The 9,639-nt window shown below is 46.7% G+C and overlaps 1 long non-coding RNA gene across 1 annotated transcript in view; it reads left to right on the forward strand.

The window, feature by feature from the left end:
- LOC128072782 (uncharacterized) overlaps positions 1-9,639 on the forward strand; it is a 409,786-nt gene that overhangs the window by 182,493 nt on the left and 217,654 nt on the right. The gene's annotated exons all lie outside the window — the stretch shown is intronic.

Genomic DNA, 9,639 nt, shown 5'->3' on the forward strand with positions numbered 1-9,639 from the left:
CCAAGCTGAATATTGCAGTGAAAGCTCGCAGCTTTCCTTTTGAAGGGAGATAGGTGATATTTCCATGCAAAACGCAGTTTTGCCTCCAGTTCACCGTGAGCAGATTTCCCCTTTGGCAGCCTGACCCAATGGAAGGGATGCAGCACTGTGAGGTCCAACCAGCTTCCTGCACATGTTCCAGCCTCCAGCTCACACTTTTGCTGGGGTGATTCTGATGAGCATGAGAGAGTTACCAAAAAAGAAAGTGAAAATCAAGTTTTGTTGTAAAATAAAGCCAGAGAATGGGATTAGTGCAAGTCACACCCCCTCTTCCCATATTTGTATTTGGAGTCCTGATGGCACTTGACTCTGAAATCATTCCAGTAAAGCGGAAAATTAATATTCTAATATGCCTACTTCTCCAGCAACAAGAAATAAATAAAGTGAAAGTAGTAGAGAAGAAAATGTTTCAGTATTACAATGTATATGAATATTTATTGTAACTTGCCTTCAGACATCTGCCTACCAGGGTGCCTGTTCACTCCTGTGTACTGACAGCTCCGTGGGATCCACAGCAACAATTATTTCCATATTATATAGAAAAGTGGAAGACAATTAATTTTCCAGTCCTCTGGCCGATGTTTCCCAGCAGGGTTTGCCTGAGTACTGGTGCACCCACACATCGCACTGTGGGGTCAGGAGCACGGCAGGGCAGGAGCTGGGAGCCCTGAGCCACAGCCCAACGGAGCAGTGGGCAGAGCTGGATGCAGGGGTGGCACCCATGGGCTGCAGTCCCCAAGGCACAGCCCTGGGGGTAGGTGCAGAGTAGGTGACAGCTGGAGGGGTAAGGATTGTCATGGGAAAAGCCACAGGGATGGAAAAGGAGGTAAGGCAGCAATGGAGACAGCTACTGGCACTGCCATGGGGCAGTCACAGGTCACACAGACAGCCTTGGGGACAGCAGTGGTCATCTTGCCCAGGGTATGAGCTGCCCAGCATGTTGTGCACCCAGAGATAGGCACAGTCCCATGGCATCCAGCAGCACCATGTTCTCTTGGTTCTTTCATAGAATCATAGAAATGTGGAATCATTCAGGTTGGAAAAGTCTTCAGAGACTCCCAAACTACCCCCTGGCCACCCCCCAGTGTTCACTGCCCACATCCCTCAGTGCCACATCCACACAGCTCTGGAACACCCTCATAGATGGCGAAGCCCAAACCTCTGGGCAGCCTTTGCCAGAGCCTGAACCCTTTGAAAAATAGTTTGTTAGGTGGAAACATACATTTCTTTGGGGTACACACGTAATCTCACTTTTCAGTGTAAAAGTCAGGTGTTTACAAATGTGTTTATTAATAGTAATGCCTACATTTAGATTTCCATTGGTATTGATAAAGACATTTGATTAGGGCCTACTGCTTTCTATACCCCCCTGGATTTGGCTGCACTCACAGGCATTGGGTGGAAGGAGTTCCACCAGGGCTGGTACCGGTGATGCTGTGTGCTGCCATTCTGCGCTGCCTGCGGTGCAGCACCTCTGGGGCCCACGTGCCTGCAGGGATGGAATGAGACACTTCCTCCTGCTCCTGCTTCTCACACCCCACTCTCTGTGGCTCCCAGCAGGAAGCATTTCATTGCACAGATTCCTCCCCAGCAGCAGGAAACCCTCACACACCCCTCCACGCTGTGCTTTTTTTGGGAGTACGCAGGCTCCCTTATAAACCCAAGGCACAGCACTCACTCTGTAAGGTACATTATAATTAAAATACAATCTAAAAATTCTAATCTTATCACGCCACTAAATAATTATGGCTTATTCACATTTTCTCCATATTTTAGTGTCTGCACTTTGTGATGACTGAATATACAGTAGGAGTGAATCACTCATTTCCAAGTATAAAACTTGCATATCGTAAGGCTGAATTATTCATATTATTCTTGTTCGTCCCTATTTCTATTTACATTCTCGATACTGAAAAATATTCTTCAAAGATGAATTTCAGCAATTAAAATTTAAAGACAGAATTGGACAATGTGCATTATTAAATCATCACAGAGCAGTAACAGTGCTGGCACTGCCCGGTGGCAGCTGGCAGTGATGCCAGGAGGTGGTTCCAGGGAGGTCACTGTTTTCCAAAGCAGACTTAACAAGAGTTTTGCTACTTTCTTTTATGACACACGAGAGCTGCACGCTGTGCCCTCCCCTGTGATGCTGGGGGCTGCTGCTTCTGCCCCAGTGCTCTCCTTGCGGGGCTGTTTGCTTGTTGCTTTCCTGCCCGTGCAGAGAGGGACCAGTGCAATAAATCCCAGTGCAAGTGCGAAACGATGCTAGCAAGCGGGGTGCAATCTCTATCTGCTGTGTTTGTAAACAGAAAGAAAATATCTGACATAACAAAGCCATTCCTGGTTACGTGTGCGTTACAGTGTAGGTGTAGATTGACTTAAAGGACATAAAGCATTGAAGTCAGGAAGCTGGGGGTGCAGCATGGCCGAGGGGGGGGCCATGAGCAGCCCTGCTGCACTGGTGGCTGTGTGAGAGCACACTGACACGTGGGGTGGTGCAGGGGGGTTTCCCAAGGAATGCCAGCCCCCATTGCATGCAGAACACCGCTACCAGCAAAGCCGAGCACTTCTCCATGAACAGCTTGTGGCAGAATGAAGCTTGCCATGATCCTTAGTCAGCAGCAGGTCCACGCTTGCAGAGCGGGGTTCTACATGTTTTATGCATGCTTTTGCCTTATGCACACCCCCAGTGAGCACATGAGCACCGTGATGTGCTGGACATTATTCATCAGCTGTTGCTGAGACCCTGCTTTTCTGGAGCTCTCCTCAGTGCTCGCTGCACCTCTGCCCTCTGCCCCCTGGGACACCTCCAGCTCCTGAACCAGCTGCAGCTCATGGATGTGAGCAGGGATACGGGTACATGGGCTCGTAACACACGTTGGGCTCATTTTGCTTCTCTTCCAAAATTAAGCCAACATCACAGCCAACTTTATTGAACTTCTTGGTGATATCTGTGTATTTCCACTGGAATGAATCCTAAGGGTGAGCGCAGCTGGGATTTTGGCAGCTGGGAGCCCAAAGCTCACAGTGTGCCCCAGTGGGATGTGACACTGCTGTCCCCGGGGCTTCTGGTCCCTCCTTTTCCCACCCAGAGAGGCTGTCCCACATCTCCACTGATCGTTAGCAGAGATATTTCCTTCTATTGCTTTACTATCTCCATAATAATGTTAAGAAATACCGAAATCTCTATATTTAAATTGTTCTGGTAAAATATAATACATTAATCATAAATAATTTATACCAATCTGTCCTTTCTTTTAACAAATGGAGACGCTGCACCTCTCAGCAGTGTCATAGTAACATTCTTTCCATGCAGTGTTTCTTTGTATTCCCTTGTAAAAGAAAAGGAGGAAAAAAAAAAAAAAGAAAGAGAAGAGAGAGAGAGAAGGAAGAGGAGCTGAGCATTTCTCTTCTCCTCGCTCTCCGGCAGGAACAATCCCCAGCAGATTTCCTCAAGCCCAGCTTTTAATTTTACGTCGCCCTGGCAGGTGAAGCACAGCCTGCTGCCGGCGGCTCCAGCTCCTGTCAAAAGCACTGCCATTAGTGGATCTTGTTTTATGCTGCTCAGCTTACAAGAGTAATGACAGCAAATGCACTCCTGCTTTCAAGAGCGGAGTTGTATCATACACAGCATTCTACTCCATTTCATGGAAGTGGCTGGGTGTAATTTTAATTCATTTTCTTCCATTATATCTTTTTCCTGGATTGTTTATAATTCGCTGCTCCTCTACCCCCATCTAACTCCTTGTGCAGAGGAGGCCCTGCTGCTGGCACACCAGCCCTCAGGACCACACTTGGTCAAGCAACAGAAGAATGCTATCGACATTAATGATGATTTTTTCACTATCCAAACAGCTGTTTTCATGACATGTGTTAAATCACTTGCATCAGTGTGATTCTGCTTTATCCTCCAGCCCTGCGAGGTGGAGGCACTGACTGACTGTAAGCAGCACATGCCAGCAGGCAGCAGGCTGAGGCAGCAGGCAGTGGGCAGCAGCACTCCTGAGCAAACTGCTTCCCTCTGTCTGGGGCTCAAGGTTGGGGTGCTCCGGGAGGAGGGGGCACAGCACATCCAGCTCTTGTTCAGCTGAACCACCCACTGGAACAGGAGGAAGCAATTGTACAAATTGCACAGAAACGCAGCTGAAGTCAAGCGAGCGGCTCCTCTTGCTCCCTGGGAGATGCTCCCTATCCTGCAAAAAAGGGCTTCTTTATAACCCACACATCCATGATGATAAAACAACACAAAAGAAGTTCCTTTTCCCTCAAACACCGTCAAAGGTTTTATTTTGGCATGGGACATTTTAATGGAGTGAGAATATTTCTGAGAGCCTGGCCTTCCTTCAGAGAAAAAGCATCCCGTTTTTGGCAAACTGTAATTGCAAAGCATCCGCTGCCTTTATTCCACAAAACCTTTGGTGACTGCGAGCCCCTGTGGGGAAGACAGGGATGGAAATTTCCAGCAGAGCTGGGGAAGAGCAGAGTTTTCTGTACTGTAACTTTCAGAGACACTTTGACAGACCCTAAGCTGGAAAGCTAAACTTTGTTTTCCTTTTCATGCTCCCCACATTAAAAAACAAACAAAAAAAAACCCCTGTCCTCAAATCCTGGGAGCTTGTTTTCACCAGCAGTGGTAGGAGTTGCACACTGATGTGAAGAATAAAGCATGATCTTACAGTACATTTAAATAGCTTCTGAAACATAAGCAACCCTAATTAACATTCTTATGGTACTGGAATTACGACAAGAAAAGCAATTTAATCTGTGAAACTCTATTTGCCACAATGACAATGACTAACAGAGGAAGAAAACGTTCAGAGGAGAAGAGAAGAGGGAAGGGTAGAGGAGAGACATGTCTAGCATTATACCGTTACGTGGGAGATAAAAATGTTTTGGAGAATGCTGGAGGCAAAGCGAGGCAATTGGGGAACTCCTTCCTCAAGTATTTCATTCCATGAGTTCTGTCATTTCGGCTCTCTGCTTTCTCTTAATCTTTACTAAAATTGGAACGGATAAGAAAAGAATAATGCTGCAATACAAATAAAGCCAATTCTTTAAATTTCTGCCTCACCTAAATTAATTATCGCCTTTATATGTGCTTACAAAGTGGCAGAGTTCAAGGCGAAGATTTTATTCATCATTTCTGAGCAGTTTCCAGGGCGCTAACGATACTCAAGAACTAGGAAATGTATCCAAGTGGTGATCATTTCTGCACACCTCCACCAAGTCTGGCTGCAGTCAGAAGGGCCGGGGAGGGAGGTGCCGAGCAGTGGGCTGCAGTGATCAAAGCAGCAATCTGAGGGAAGCACAAGTAATTGGAGATCAATTTTCCAACCCCAAGGGGCAGGGATTATGCTATTAAAAAGCAGTTCTCTTCTTTTTTTCCCCCCCGAGCATGATTTCAATTATTTTTTGCTTTCAAGCTTCTCTGCCCTGGACTTTTCTCACCCAGTGCTTGGTCCCCAAAAGAAAAGTCAGGGATTCTTATGCAGATTTTGGAACATTCCTTTTGAGCCCAGCTGTAAAAATGCACTGAAATAAACCAGAGCTTTGAAAGATAGATATGCTAGCAGCTGTAGGAAGGCTGGCAGCTATCACACATTTTTCCTTCAGGGGTTCCAAATGAAGTTGGCGTGTGTACCTGAAATTGGGGTGGCTCGTGTTACGGTTGGCTGATTGTACGGCTCCACAAGCTGGAAAACTATGCCCAAAAGTTACAGTTTCTACTGTGCCACTTCTGTCAGTGGCCAAAACTATTACTGAATTTGGGTACAGCCCCCCAAATCCTGGACAGAGGAGAGAAGCAGCAGACAAGGGCCCACAGCATCCCAACCTTCCTGCACTGCTCGCGGGTTCTGCGCTCGCTGCCGCCTGTCTTCATTTGTTGCCTGCGGTTGGCCCATCTGATGGAGACCCACAGATTGAAGTGTCCCAATGGTCATTTTTAAAGTTAATTCTCCACAGGATTTCTCATTAACGGGAACACCTGGCCATGGAGGCATTGCTCATTCTTCTGAAATACAGATTGATGATGGTCGCGCTGCTTCGCAGATGCCGCTGCGATATTTATTCAAGTCTCCATGCGCCTTGCGTCATCTCCAGCTAGAAAACTGCATTACTCTTTAATAAATACTTTGCCAAAGTATTTATCTCACACCAAAATGTGTTGGTGTGAGAAGATTTGTGCTCTGATCCCCTCTCTGGGTGATTTGTTTGAGAACCACTTGCATGCAGAGCCGTGCAGAGCTGCACGTGAGGAGCAGCGCAGGGTTGCTCCTGATGACCCCCAGTCGCCCCCCGCTGGATTTCTGTTACCTGTGTGCTCAGCCCATGGCTTCTGCACTTTCTGCTTGTTGATTTTACTGATTCAGAAGCTTGTTTACTCTCCAGAAACTTCACAAACCATGGAGGAGGGGTTTAGGCTGAATAATGAGAGGGGAATTTGTCCTGGAAAGCGAGCCCCACAGTGCAGGCAGACCATGCCTGTTCTTGCCTTGTGTGGTGACCTGTTGATTTTCTAAAGGCATGTGACATTCACTGATGAAATGGCAGCCTTTAAATGCTGAATTAAATTGAGTAAGCTGAATTATTTAACCATTAAAGAAAATTTCTAACATTCTGCTTGCTATATACTGGTTTCTGCATTGTTGTTTTTTTTGTTTTTTTCAGTAACAGAGGAGATATTGTATTTCCAATGTTGGATATAATTCAATAGCAAACACTACATTTTGTCAGGGAATATTAAGGCAGAAATAAAGTTACGACACCTATGAAATGTGAAAGAATTTATTACTGATACTTCTAAATGTACTGTCATATTTACACAATCTTTTCCATCCCAGCTAATGAACCCTCAGGGTGCTCAAGAAACATTTAGATTTTGTACTGAGAGACACGGTTTAGTGGGAAATACTGGCGGTAGGAGGGTGGTTGGACTGGATGATCTCTTTCCAGCCTTGGTGATTCTGTGACTGCCTGACAAATGCTGCATTTCAGCAAATAGAAGGAATCTCTGTATCAGCCCAGCAGTTATCTGCACTGATGGTCTTTGTGAGGCCCAGGAGCCTGGGACAGCGGGACCAGCACAGCATGCAGGATGCCCTGGGGAGACAGAACCTGCCGGAGCCTGAACAGGGGAATCCCAACAGCTGGCAGCCCGCACTCTTTGGGGTGCAATGGGCCTGTTCCCATCAGCAGGAGCCGGGGGGCAGCAAGGATTGGTGCTGCACGGTTGCAGCCAGGATGGCCGCGCTGCTGCAGGTGGGCCGCAGCTTGCAGCCCATGGTGCTGCTATGGATCAGCTGCACGAAGCTGGTTCTGTTCCCCTGCTGCTGTGTGCTTGTAGCCAAACGCAGCCATGGATGGCACACAGAAAGCCGTCGTCTATTGCTGTAAAAACACAGCAAAAATCGTAGTGTTCACTGCTAAAAGGAAACTTTTATTTCAAAGAGCTAGAAAGTGGTTTGATGTTTATGTCGTGAGATGTGTTGGGAGCTTTGTGAGTTAATTAGAGCTTCAGGTTTCGTTCAGTGGCCAGCGATTTTTCTTTTTAATCTACAGATACGGAATAGTATTTGTCAATGTAAAGTTGAAACAACAATGAAAAATCAGGAATATTTGTAGTTTGGCCAGCAACCAGGTACTCACTGCAGGGATGGTGAGGGCTTTAAACGTGCCAGCAATCCCCAGTTAATGATCTCATCCCACCTTTGGGTTCATGGCAGGACAGATAGCAGGGCACATCTGGCAGAGCTGTCGCGGCTGATGTAGCAGAGGAGTTACAGAGCTGGCACAAAATGAAATATCTCACAGGGACACTTGAAAGCAGAACTTCCCTCTTGGTTTGTTTTTCCATTCTATATGTTTTAATGTAGATTAGGCACCCTAGTAGATTTTTATATTATTTATTGTTTTGTAGGATGGAAATCAATTCACACAAATTACTGCAAGGAAGTCCCCATTGGTAAAGCTCTTGCTTGGAAAAGGTTATTTGTAATGACCAAATTCGTCACTGTTTGGAATCTCATAAAGGTCACAATAGAAGGTTTTCACTTGTTTTAAATAAAATTCTGTATTTTAAGAAGAAATGTGCTTAACTTTCATTTCATAGAAATATCAAACCTGTTTGCACTGTAATTTACTTTTTGAGCTCTTGACATTTACCCAGCTGCCTGTCTTTGGAGAACAATCTCTTGATTTGGCTGGGAAGCTCTCACAAGAGAACTGTCAATTACAAATTACAGCACGACGCTGTGCAAAGAGCCCATCTGCACCGAGGCACCCTCCAGCCTGGGCTGGCTTCATCCATGGGGAGCAGCTCAGCCCATGGGGAGCAGCTTGATCCGTGGTGTGCTGCCAGCTGAGGCTGCTGGGCACAGTTTGTGTCTGGTAAACACGAGGTCCTCCTGGTAGGCTACGCCTTGCTACTAATTAAATGTTGCTCAGAGTAACAGAGTGAATGGGGCGATCTGTTAATTTGCATGGTCATCCTATTTGCCATACGAGGAAGGCAGAAAATAGGAAAAATGCTTTGTAGATGGGTGAGCAGGCTGGAAAACCCTGCATTGCACTTCATCCAGAGAAGAGCAGCTCCTGAAGTCCTCTTTGTGAAGGAAAGACTTGGCAGGGATGCGAGTACTGCTGCCCAGAGAGCCATCAGCCCATTGCAGAGGTGTTTGTTTGCATGGCAGACGCACGGTGCAGGTATTTCACATCTTGCACAGACAAAATCCAGTCCTCTGAAAACCACAGGTGCAGCGATGGGGATCACAGAACTGCAGGATGGTGCCAGCATCCCTGGGGCAGGGGATCAGCAACCCCCACAAGGCCGGAGCCACAGCACCACGTTGCTGCTAGAGGAGGTGCCTTCAGCAGCTGAATTATTTTCCCAGCGACCTGAGCCCTTAAGTAATAGCCTTTCAAATTGCATATCAGAGTATTGGAGGTGTATGCATCAGGGCTTAAGTCACATTATCAATATAGGGATGTGCCCAGGGAGCAGAGTTACTCACACTGAAGTCATTGCTGCATTAGGAATAACAGTATTTAAAAGTCTAGTGCTGGATTAAGAAAATGACTGAGTTAATAGGAGGCTTATTTAAACCAGGCAAGCCAACTGAGAGAACAGGATCGTTCCAATTAGCTCCAGAAATACATCTGTGTAATGTTTCCATCAGCTCACAAAGGAGAAGATAAAACCATTCTGTCAATGCCATGCACGCTGAGTACCTAAATAACAGTTATTTTCTCAGGATAAGTATTAGAGGGTAACTATCAGCAGCTGCTAATTAACCCCCTCACGTGCCTACACACCCAACTTGCTCCCTTCCTATTTGTGCTGCTCCCCCAAGACGCAACCTGCACTGCTGGCCAGGCCCCTGCCCTTCCTCTTCTTCCTCCTCAAAGGACTGAGAGAAAGAGCTATCACTACACCATTGCACCACCTAAAAGAAGCTGGCCATCTCAGCCACTTGCCCTCCAACTTGCTCCTCAATCACAGCCTCCCTGCTCAGCTCCTTGCCCCTTTCTTGCAGCAGGTGCCTCTTGCAGCAGGGAACGCCCCTGGGCCAGGTGCAGCACATCAGCATTAGGGCCAGGCCT

This window comes from Tympanuchus pallidicinctus, unplaced genomic scaffold, assembly GCF_026119805.1.
Source record: "Tympanuchus pallidicinctus isolate F22 unplaced genomic scaffold, pur_lepc_1.0 scaffold7, whole genome shotgun sequence".
Taxonomy (NCBI): domain Eukaryota; kingdom Metazoa; phylum Chordata; class Aves; order Galliformes; family Phasianidae; genus Tympanuchus; species Tympanuchus pallidicinctus.